Source organism: Gopherus flavomarginatus, chromosome 7 (genome assembly GCF_025201925.1).
Source record: "Gopherus flavomarginatus isolate rGopFla2 chromosome 7, rGopFla2.mat.asm, whole genome shotgun sequence".
Lineage (NCBI taxonomy): Eukaryota > Metazoa > Chordata > Testudines > Testudinidae > Gopherus > Gopherus flavomarginatus.
Window position 1 is genome coordinate 97,326,074 of NC_066623.1, and position 11,908 is coordinate 97,337,981.

The following is an 11,908-nucleotide window of genomic DNA, read 5'->3' on the forward strand; positions in this document are numbered from 1 at the left end:
ACAGCGCTGGGAGCTCCCAGCACTGGGGTGTGTTTTTTAGTGAAGCAGCAGATTTAATGTTCTGCCCACAGCGATGGAAAGATGTTTGAGATCCAAAAGTGATGTGCACGACATATTATTATTCATTTGTTAATGGCTGGAAAATACTGTATTAGAAATTGCATGGGTATAATTTAAAGTGGTTTAGTGACAGGAGAAGGCGGTCTCTAGTGCAGGTTTTATTGTATCTAGAATTAGTTTTTGTGGCTGGTTGCTAATTCACTCTCACTAATTAGCCCGGATTTCAGGAGTCACCTGAGTGGCCCGCAAGTCATGCCCATAAATCTTTTACCACCAGACTGCCTCATCTATTCAACGATTAACGAGCAGACTAAGGAAGGAAACAACTACTTACTGGGTTTAATTTCAACAGAGAAGGTTGGATAGGCTGCCAAGGTATTTACAGAGCACTGTGTGCCCACGCATGAAGACTAAGAGCAGAGGGGGAAAAAAAAGCAAGAGGCTATAACTGGAGCGCCCACCAACTCTGATCAGCAAAGAAGATATTGAAAGTAACAGTTTACACGTAGCTGCTTATGATGAGAACTTGGACATGAGGAGTCAGGTTTCTGCTTATGGCTGGTGATTTGTTTATTTATTTTGTCAATGTAAACAATGGTGATTTGGTTTCATTTTAAATTTGTCATGTAGGTTATAATCCATCACAGCCTACCTGTGGTTGCAACATTTGTAATATCATCACATGCAAGAATAGCTAAAATGAAGCTGCTTTAAAGGTCTCATTCAAGAGCTGTAAAACCACAAACTTATCCTCTTTCACGTCCCTCCTCAAATCTCCCCACGCTGTAATACATAGCAACTCCAGCAACCTGACAATGAGTGGGCAGGCAGGGAGTTGTAATCACTGAGAGTGGTTGGGTAGGAATTTCTTTTCTTGCCTGTCCTCACTGCACCCTGCTTCAGTCCTCTTGTTTACCTCATCCCTCCATTATGTCTCAGCTTTTAGAGTGCAGGCTCTTTAGGGCAGGGCCTGTCTCCTACTATGTATTATGCAGCACCTAGCAGATGGAGCCCTGACCCCCGTGAGGCCTCTAGGCACAACAACAATGTAAATGTTAAATAATAACACATCTATATCATAAATCAATCAGTGGTTGCCTTTAACTTTCCTTGTTCACCCTACTTGTTAGCCCACCATGGCTAACTGGAACTCCATCTTGAGAGTGGGGATAAAACTCAGCCCTCCTGCTCTAAAACCCTCCTACTACCTCAGCTAAAGGCAAAGCTCCAGAAACAGAGGTGGGTAGTTCCAAATCCATCCAGTAGATGGCAGTGATGAGTGCATCTGGGTTCAGTGGATATGTCAAAAACCCACCACCCACTAGCAGTAACAATAAACATGGCGTAGATGGTGGGGCACAGATCTGGGAGTCAGTGACTCACTGTGCCCTTTTTGGTCTCTTTCCCCCATCAGTAAAATGGTGAAAACCCCAGGGCTGCTGTGAGGAATTGTAAAATATTTCTTAAGATAGAAAGAGCTAACTGCTAAAAAAAAGATTTATTATATCTGTCATCTCTAACATTATCAGAATGTCATTTGCTGCTTTAATGTGACTAACATGAAATATGAGTTCTTCATGACTATAGCTTCATTATGAAAAATTAACTAAATTATACTTCAATTGACTGAGTAACCTCTGGCACAAGCCAGTAAAAATCGCCATATGTTGTCTGATAACTCCCCTGAAATCAAACCATAGATACAACACAAAACAAAAAACTCACGATGGGTTCTGGAATAGCAAAAAGTTAAGCAATCGTATATGACAAATAACACAAACAAACAAGGCAGAGAGCCAGGGGCTGTTTTGCCTATGAATATCAGAAAAATGTCATTTTGTTAAATTTCTCTGTGATCCATCATTTATTTCAAACACAAAAGAGACCAACTGGTAAATTGGTTAGAAGGGCAGAGGTAAGAAGAACTATTATCAACCTGTGCCCAGCACTAGGGTTGGGTGGTTTTGCTGGCCAGATTTTAGATACAGAGGAAAAATTAGCATGCAAAGGCTGTGTCCAGCCAGTCTCTTCCTTTGAAATTGCAAATCAATGCCCTTCTCCATTTGGCAAATAATTATTGTATACCTTGGGGCCCTTCGTGTCCCTGCAGGTATTGATACACTGTTGCATGAGTAAGTACCCACAATCGCCTCATTCAAGGTTGAACATGTTCCATTTAATAAGACACAGATCTGCTGGTGTAAATTGGCATAACATTGACTTTGGGCTGATCTACACTAGCTGAGGATCTGGTCCACTTTTTCTAATAAAGTTATGTGGTTAAGAAATTCTATCAAACCAGAGGCTACATTCTCACATGGAGCAATGCCAATTTACATGAGCTGAGAATCTAGCCCTATATTTATCACTTGATATTATCTCTGTGTTAGCCTATTGTCTGTTATATACTGTTCTTAGCAAAACATTTTAAATGCACAGATTTTGTTGAACTTGAAACAGGTCAAGTTACAAACCTCATTAAAGGGGAGGTAACAGACACTCTTGTTAATGCTGTGCTAAATATAGAAGATCCAGGCAGGGAAATGATTTGTACGTAGGATTATCTACAGTACAAAACTGTGTCATTATTATCTGTAACAGGTCAGGCCCTGCCTGAGCTTAACTAAGGAGAGGAAGCAGCTGACCTGTGTGGGCATCAGTGGGATGACTGGTATAATATTAATTATCTGGTTACCTTTTATGTTTTCATAATGTGGTTCTCAGACTTTTTAATACCTTGCATCTCTTATTGAAGTGTCCCATTAATACTTCTGATCCCAACCTCGACCCCACAGCTCTATGCTGTAAAACCCTGCAGCGACGATGGAGCTTAGGTACATGGGGAAAAACGAGTATTAGGAAAATAATCAGAATGGGTGGAAACAATCAGTGTTGCCAGCTTTCATGATATTTTTGTAAATCTCATGATTTTGGAGCGTTTTTACCTTCTTCTCCCAAGAAGTTCCTGGCAGTTCAGGATTTCAGGCTGAGCTTTAATTTATTCTACTTCAGCCATCAGGTGCTGGAATCTGCTGGTGGCAGCCTGACGTGCAACCAGAGGCAGCACCTCTACTTCCTGCAGAGTCTCCTCCCCTGCTGAGTCTTGCCTTGAAGCTTATGTCTATTATACAAGTGCTACAATGGCACAGCTACAGCTACTCGCTGTAGTGCTGCAGCAGACACTTACTTCAGCATCGGAACGGGTTTTCTGGTGCTGTAGTAAATTCATCCTTCCCCTCTCCCTCCCACCCTGAGAGGCAGTAACTAGGTCAATAGAAGAATTCTTCTGTGGAGCTGATGGTATCTACAGTTTGGGTTAGGTCAATCTAAGTGTGTGACACAGGGGATGACATTTTTCACAGCCCTAAGTGCTGGAGCTAGTCAACCTAAGTTTTCGGTGTAGGCTAGAAGCAGGGAAGCAGCAGCCCATGGGGGCAAGAGAAACTGCCAGGAGCCAGCGGCAGGAACAACTCCAACCACCTCATTCATTCCCCATAAAGTGATGCACTAGAGAGGAACAAAGTGAGGGGTGAGAAGAAGGGACCTCAGGACCATTTGACCCCATTTTGCCCTACTGCACTCTTCCCCCATTTCTCCAGTGCTGCTGGCATCCAAAGGGTAGAGACAGTGGGAAGGGTAAGCCAGTGTCCTGGAGCCAGCTTGCATAGGGTCGGGACAATAGCAAGGTCAAGGAGAAGAGACAGCTAGTGGGGGTGATTGGGCTGGGACTTCTATGTTCAGGAGAAAGCGGGCAGGAAGTTAGGGACAGTGCCTGAGATGCAGTGGGTAGAGAGCTGGTGGAGAGTGGGTGATGTCAGGGAAGTGTCAGAAGTAAACGGGAAGAGGTCCCCATACTTGTGTGTGTATTTTTTGTCCATTTCAGGTTAAGTTTTCTGAAAGGGGTGCACATGAGGAGCGGAACCACCTCAGCACTTAGAAAACAGGTCAAAAAGAAATGGGATTTTGAAAACAATAGGTCATGTCATGTCATCATTTTGTTATTGTTCATCTCATAATTTTTGGACTTGCAGAGTTCACAATCCCGTAAACTCTGCCAGGGAGGAAACTACTCCAGTCCCTTCAGTGCAGGGAAGCCGCGTGGCTCAGAAATCCCCCTTTCACTGGCTATAGTTTTGTAGGTGGGATAGGAGTGCCCCTAAGTTTCATGCTGTCCTCCTGTTTGTGCCATATTCAAGTTTGGCCATGGATGAATTTTCAGCGGCTGACAAAGAAATGCATGAGAGCTGCTGTGCAGAGAGCAGAGCGACGCCTGGCTCTGCGACTTGGAAATCTGAAAACAAATCCTAGGTTGGGCTGCATCTCACAGGAAGAGTTGCTGCCTGAAGGGTGTCAACAGCGTCACTGCTGTGAAAGCAGCAGCTCTGTGAGTGCTTGGAAATGGATCTCATACGTAAATCCAGAGTTTTCATGACAACCTTCAAAGTTCATCGCGGCTCTATATTATTCAGTTTTTTTATTCCACTGCCTGGTTCATTGTGCTGCCCTGGCACCTGGCTACACGTACCTCGCCCCACCATGCCCACACACATTTTGTAACTGCCTCTTTCTTTTAATCAGGGAAGGAGAAGTAAAGCTGCAGAACCCAAGGGAATGGTATATCTGTTCTCAACTCCTTTTATCAAAGAACTTGCTGGGATACCTGATGAGGAGCTGGACAAGTCAAAATGCTGCAGTTGTTGGGGCTGATTTCTTCATGGCCTTGCACCTTGTGTAGCTATTCATGCTGTGGCCAATATCATTTTACAGCCTCTTTGCACAGATTTAAAAGTTTATGCAAAGAGCAAGGTAAGAATCAGACCCATTTTGGGGAACCACTGCTGCATATTGGCAAGAGAACTTCTTAGGGAGCTGCACCCCCCCCCCCAGTGGACTCAGAAGAGGGGGCATCCCTGGCACAAAAGGGGGCCTGGCAGAAGCAGAAAGGGAATATTGCAGAGGTGTTCTTGTGCCTGGTGATTGTGTCCATGCAATGGTCTACAGGGGCTTGTGACAGGATGCTGGGCTGGGACTCCTGAGCCAGCCCTTTGCCATGCCAGCTCCAATCAATGGCAGGCAAGCTAACTTTTTCTTTCTTGAAGTAGAGATGAGTCCAAAACAAAATCCCAGGTGTGGACATGGTGAGACTAGATCAGATGTGGCAAACGGTCCCATATTTATAATGTGCCAAACTGGATTTGATTCTCTACTACTCAAAGGTTGAAAATCCTTTGGTTTTGTTTTTAACCAGTTTATCTTGGCCTCCAAAGCTGTCTTTAGATGGTTACACTGTTGCCCATGCTGTCCCACTGAATTCTTTGTGCCAGCGTACAGTGGCACTCTAAACTCCAATCTAGTTCTTGAGCCATCTCCCCTACCTCGTTATCAGTGCCAGCATGTTCTGAGGGAGATACATTTGACAGCTCTGTTACACTGAGGGCTGCTGTTGGAGAAAGTAGGGTGACCAGATGGCTTGATTTTATAGGAATAGTCCTGATTTTTGGGTTTTTTTTTTTTATAGAGGCTCCAATTACCCCCCATCCCCATCCCGATTTTTCACATTTGCTGTGTGGTCACCCTAGGAGAAAGCCAACTTTCAACGGAATCTCTTGCTGTCAGTGCTGATAACATGTTGCATTGCAGGTCAAGCATTCCATATCTGGACAGATGTCCTCAACAATCTGTTCTCCCTATGAATGTCACTGAAGACAGAGTGCTTTCTTCACGATACGGGAAAAAGAAACATACTGAGAAGCAATGTTACCACATCTCATAGAACATCTGGCTAACTAGGGCAGACTACAGCAAAGGAAAAAGAGAGACAGAATGATGGTCTGGGAAGAACTAAAGGGAGAACAGGACTAAGAAGAAGAAAAATTGGCACCTCCACAAGGCCCTTCATCCAAAGATTTTAATGTACTTTACACACATTGATGAATTAAGACTTACAAACCTCCTGTGAGAAAGGGAGTATTTTATAGACAGGGAAACTGAGGCAAAGAGCTACTACAAGACTTGCCCAAAGTCCCACCCCAGCAAATGTAGGGCAGAACTGGGGCAAGAATCTGGATCTTCTGAATCTCTTTGACCATATTTCCATGAAGAGGGGAAGCAGGGGAGCTGGATTAAGATAGTGACAAGAGAATTTCCAAAAGCACAGAAGTAATCTCGGTGAAGGGCAAGGAACCAACTGAAAAAGTGATTCTGTACAAAAAAAGGAACATTTTGATGGGATGCAATGAGATAAGATGGATGACTCACCTCTACCAAGGAAGTCCAAGCAACAGATAAGATCAGCTGAAGAAAAAAGGCTGATAAAGTCATTAGCATTCAAGCAACCTGAAAAGGAGGGTAATAAAATATATAATGAGAGAATCTTAGCCAGATAGGAGAGTGTCTAAGGGAGGCACAAAATAGTCAAGACACCCGCACTGGGTGCTGTACAAACACAGTGAGAGACAGCCTCTGTCCTGAGGGGCTGACTGTCTCAATAGACAGACACATAACGGCAGCAGAACTAGAGGCACAGAGTGGTGATGTGACTTCCCCAGGACCACATAGCAGGGCAATAGCCGAGCTGGGAACAGAACCCAGGTGTCCAGCCTTCTGATCCAGTACATGTTGGACACAGTCTTGTTTTCAGGGCCCCCACATCGATCCCTGAAATGAACAATCTCCATTTAACAAAACTACTACATATTTGTTTAAAAAAGGGGCATCCACTACTTCTACTAGCACCTTGTTTGCAGGTTACAAAGCAACTCGAACTGCTAGAGAATGGAAATGCTTTTGGGAGGAGCCAGAGAACGATCCCAGAACAAATAGTCTCTCACCTCTGGAGGATTTTATATTCAGCGCCAACATCATCATTTGCCAAATTATGAAACATGAGCTAAACACACTGGGTTGAAACATTTTCATTTTACTTTTTAAAACTGATGTTCCTAGATAAAGAAATGTCAGGGGAATCCCACACTGCCCTGTTAAAATGACAAGCTTTCCAGTCAAAATCTGGAGCCAGCTGAAGCAGGGCTGTTTAGCCATGTATTTTGACATACATGAATACTGTCTCCTTTTCGGACCATGGAATAGAAAGCCAGGCAGGAAGTGTTCACCACAGTTTAAAAATAAACCAGAATCAGGAAATCAATTACTACCCTCTGGAAAAGAAAAAAATCCCAAAGCATTTGTGATCTGTAGTGTAAACAAAATCAGAGAAGCTGGAGCTACATTGGTAATACAGTTTCTGCTAAAACACAGCCTCTGAGCACAGTCATTGACAGTGACGGTTCCTCCAACTGCCCTTGCGGAAATAGCCAAGTAACAGAGATACGGATGTGATCTCCTCCTGAGACGCTCAACTACAATAACAGCTGACAATATTTTATTATTCTTACAGGTCAAAGAGACTCAAAGATACAAACTAAAAATGTGCATCAGTGAAAATAATTATGTAGTTAGTGAGTGTTCATGGACTGGGAGCAGTTAATGGAAATTTTTGCACCTATGTCCAAATCCAATGCGATTTAAAACATCTTTTCTCCCTTTTTCCTTTTCCTCATTGGTTTATTGATTTTTGTAGCTCCCACTTGGTGTTTTCTGTATTTCCTAAAGATTTTCAAATAAGCCATATCTAAAACCGTGTTTTAAACTATACATTACATTTGTGCAGAGCTATTACAGTATAAACCTCTAACTTCTTTACATCTGGTAGTGAAAATGGAAAGCATCAATCATTACACTGAAAGGAGGAGAGTAAACTCTTGAATCTCTTTGCCAGACAAAATGATTGTTTAGGAAAACCTATTGTGGCATGCTGTGCTTACACATATGCATGTCGGGTGTATTGCTGAGACCAGCTGGGTGAGGTAATAGCTTTATTTCTGCAAAAGGTTTTTCAGTTAGATGCTGTCAGTTATTAACTTTTAATATTTTAAAAAGTGACTCTGTGAAAGTGGCAAAAACCTTGTGGCAAACTGCAGTTTGGTATAATCTCACTTCCTATATGTGAACTAAAATAGAGCAACTGCCACTGACACCAGCAGCAGGCATACAGTAAGAGCCTGATTCTCATTTACATTAAGGCCTTTGTACTACTCTGTCCCTATATCCTTATTATGCAACCGATAACACCTCTTCCAAAGGTTGCCCCATACTTTCCATTATAAGACCCCGTTTTCAGTGCCTAATAACTTTGCCAAACTTTAACCATTCATGTCAGTACTGGGTGCACCATGGTGCTGGACCTAGAATCAGCAGGGGATCCGGCGAGGGCCGGTGCAACCATTTAGGCAACTTAGGCGGTCACCTAGGGCACTGGCATTTGGGGGGCACCATTTTCTTCAGCAGTGACCACGGCAGCTGGATCTTCAGCCGCCCCGGTCGCCACCAGCATTTAGGCGGAGAGAGCTGGGGCAGGGGAGCATGGGGAGGGCCACCTGCAGCAAGTGAGGGGGGGGCAGCACGCAGGGGAACTCCCAGCCCCAGCTCACCCCTGCCCCGCCTCCTCCCTGAGCACGCTGTGGCCGCTTCACTTCTCCTACCTCCCAGGCTTGCGTCGCCAATCAGCTTAGGCGCCGCAAGCCTGGGAGGCGGGAGAAGTGAAGCGGCCACAGCATGCTTGGGGTGCTCGTGCACGGAGCAGGGGTGCCTCAGAGCGGAGGGTGGGGATCTGCCGCAAGGGGGGCACCTCAGGGTGGGGGCGTGGGGGGGAGGGCGCAAGGTGGAAGTTTTGCCTAGGGCGTGAAACATCCTTGCACCGGCCCTGGATCCGGCCAGCCCAATCCCCCGGCCAGCTGAGCTGGCCAGGAAAGCTGCTGCTGCCCAACTCTGTCCCCACTGCATCCCTTCCCCAAAGCCCCCGTCCCTGCTCTGCTCCCGCCCCTGCTCTACCCCAGCCCCACCCTCACTCCGCTCCTTCCCCCTGAGGACTGCAGCAGGGGTCAGGTCTGCTCTCATGGGGCAGCAGGAAGTGGAGCAACCCGGCCCCAACCTGCTCCTCTCTGCTGGCTTGTGCTGAGGGATGGTTTCCCCCCTACCCGCCAAGCCTGGGGAGGAGACGGAGCGGTGGGAAAGGGGCACGGGAAGAGGAAGAGAAAGGGATGGGGGAAGTGGGAACAGCGGGGAAACTGGAGTCCGGCATGCGGCATCCCCTTGGCGGAAAGTGTTATTACACTTGGAACACACTTTCAGGTTTTTTTCCCCAACCATATGGGTATAAACTTTTTTTTACAATCTGAATCACAAGAATGTTAGGTGTTGGACTTTAAGAAAAACACCTAGTATTGAAAGACTCTCTATAAAATTCCACCAGTTGGCAACATACTGTGACAAATTTTATTTGAGCAAATTAAGTTGGTTCCTCAGGAGAAATTAAGTGCACTTAACTATCTTTGGCATTTGGTGCTGAAAAATCACTGCAATAAAAGCTGGTTTTGAGATACAGACGAGGTGCTTTGTTCCTTAGTAAATTTTATCTGATTGAAGATTATTCAGGACTAGCCAATTACAGCTGAAAACAAGTTCCCCAGTTAAGCAGGCACATCAAACCCTCCCCCTGACAAGCCCCACCTTCCCTGCATCTGTACCATCCTGATGAGCCCCCCTCCCCCCCGACACCTTCCCCACTGAGCCCCAAGCACCTGCACCTGGATCCCCTGCAGAGTCCCATTGCCCCTGCACCTGGAACTCCTCAATGAGCTTCTGTGCATCCAGATCCCCCACTAAGCCACCTGCACCCAGATTGCCCCACCGAGAACTCTCCTACCCCCACCTGGATCCCCCCATACTAAGTCCCTCTGCACTTGGATCCTGCTTCCGGGCTGAGCCTGCCCACCCAGGGGGGGCAGGGCCTCAGGGTGCTTCTGGGGCATGCCTGGTACTTGCACTGTTTCAGGATCGGTTGCAGCCTCACTACTGATTCCCTATCCCAGGGTGACATGGGGGGGATGTTGCAGGGTAATATCCCACCTCCATGCAACCAGTGGCCTGTGCTCCCCACGGCCATGTTGGAGCCTCCACATTTATTTTTTGACAAAATTTGCAAAATTTTAAAATATTGTGAGCAGAATTTTAAATTTTTTGGTGCAAAATCCCCTCAGGAACATGGGGTGCATTGCAGCTGTGATGGTGGGAGTGTGAGGAAGGTGATGGGCAGAGGGGAGGTCTGTGGGTGGGGGGCACTGGGCGAGCAGTGTGGTATGCAGGGTGTGCTGTGCGGTTGTGGTGGGAGGCCAGCAGAGGATGTCTCTGAGAGGGGTGGGGGCTGAACATAGAGATCTGTGGTGGAGGTCTCTGGGCAAGAGGGCACTGGGCATAAGGGTGGGGCACTGGGCAGGGAGGTAGTGTGATGCGGGCCCACCCGCAAGGGAAAGGGGCATGCTGGTAGCACAGGGCTGGGCAGGCCAGTGTGCGTCTGGCGGCTGCAGGTTTGTAAACAGTGCCCTCCTGCTGAGCTGTGCCGAGCGGGGCTGCTTCCGCCGCGCTGTGCATCATTGCCCCAAGCCCGCCCTGACCATCCCAGCCCCCCATTGGAGCCCACAAGTGTGTTGTGTGCCAGGCCCACAAAAAGTTAATCCAGCCCTGATTCATACTGAAGTTTTCTAGGCTGGGTAGCTGCCTCAGGCTGAATGTCTTTTGTCTTTTAAAAAAAGTTTGAACCTCAAAGCTAGTTCAGCATCTCCCAAAGCAAGTTTAGGGAAAAATCCATTGTTTTGGCAACATTTACCGAATTCTTACATCCCTTTAACTGAGAAGCTCTGTCATCTCCATGCTTTGGGGCAGGAACTTGACATATGGAAGGGGGCTGCCCCCCCTGTGCCAAGGATGTGTCTTTTGCCAGCCATGTGAAAATCCAACCGGATCTGATCTGGGCAGGGGGGAGGGGGAAAAGGGGCAGAGGGAGAGGAGGAGAGAATCACTATTTGGACATGCTTAATAGAGGTGACAAAATTAGCTGAACGTGCCATCTCCAATGAGCATGTACCACAGGGCTCCAGGCCGAGGATGAGCAGGACTTTTCCTGCAATTGCTCCTGCTGTCAGCCAGGGCGGCCATGGTGTTGGGGACAGGAACTGAGAGCAGGGGGACTGTCTCTCCTGGGCAATGCAGAGGAGAAGGAGCTGAGATTTGAATGGATCGGGGACGGAGACAGGCCTGGGATGGGCAAAGAAGCAGGGAGGAAGAGGCAGACTGAGGGGGATTTGTCTTGAGAGTGGGGCTAGGAGCAGAGAAAGACAAGAATAGAAGGAGGCAAAAGGATGATCTCTTGGTTAAGGTCTACCTGGGGGCCTCAGTTCCCCATTTGTAAAATGGGAACTATCATATTCATTTACCTCATCGGGTGTTGTAACATTAATGTTTGTGAAGCACTCTGATACCATAGTGAGAGCACCATAGAATAGCCCATGAGGAAACTAAGAATTCTGTATTCAGTGCAGGGTTTGAATGGTGTGCAGTAAATGTGATCTGGGGCCAAACCCTGAATGAAGAGGATAAAAAGAAGTGCTGAATAGCTATCTATTCAGCAAGTACCGTCAATCCTCTGCACTGCATGAGGCAGTGGAAAAAAATAGTATATGATCATGCAGTTAAAAGACACTCATAATACATAGGCACAACCACAGATAATCTTAATTCTGGCATTTCTTGACTTTTTAGTGCTTGACTTTGCAACCCAAATAACATATGTAATATTTAAACATGGTGCCTTCAACTAGACAAATCCCAAAGGTCTTGACAGAATGTATAAATAGAACTTACTCACTGACATACAGGATACTCCAGAGTAGAATGCAACAGGCAGCCTGTACTAGCAACCTGCTTTTAAAAAAATATAGAGTGGACCTGATTC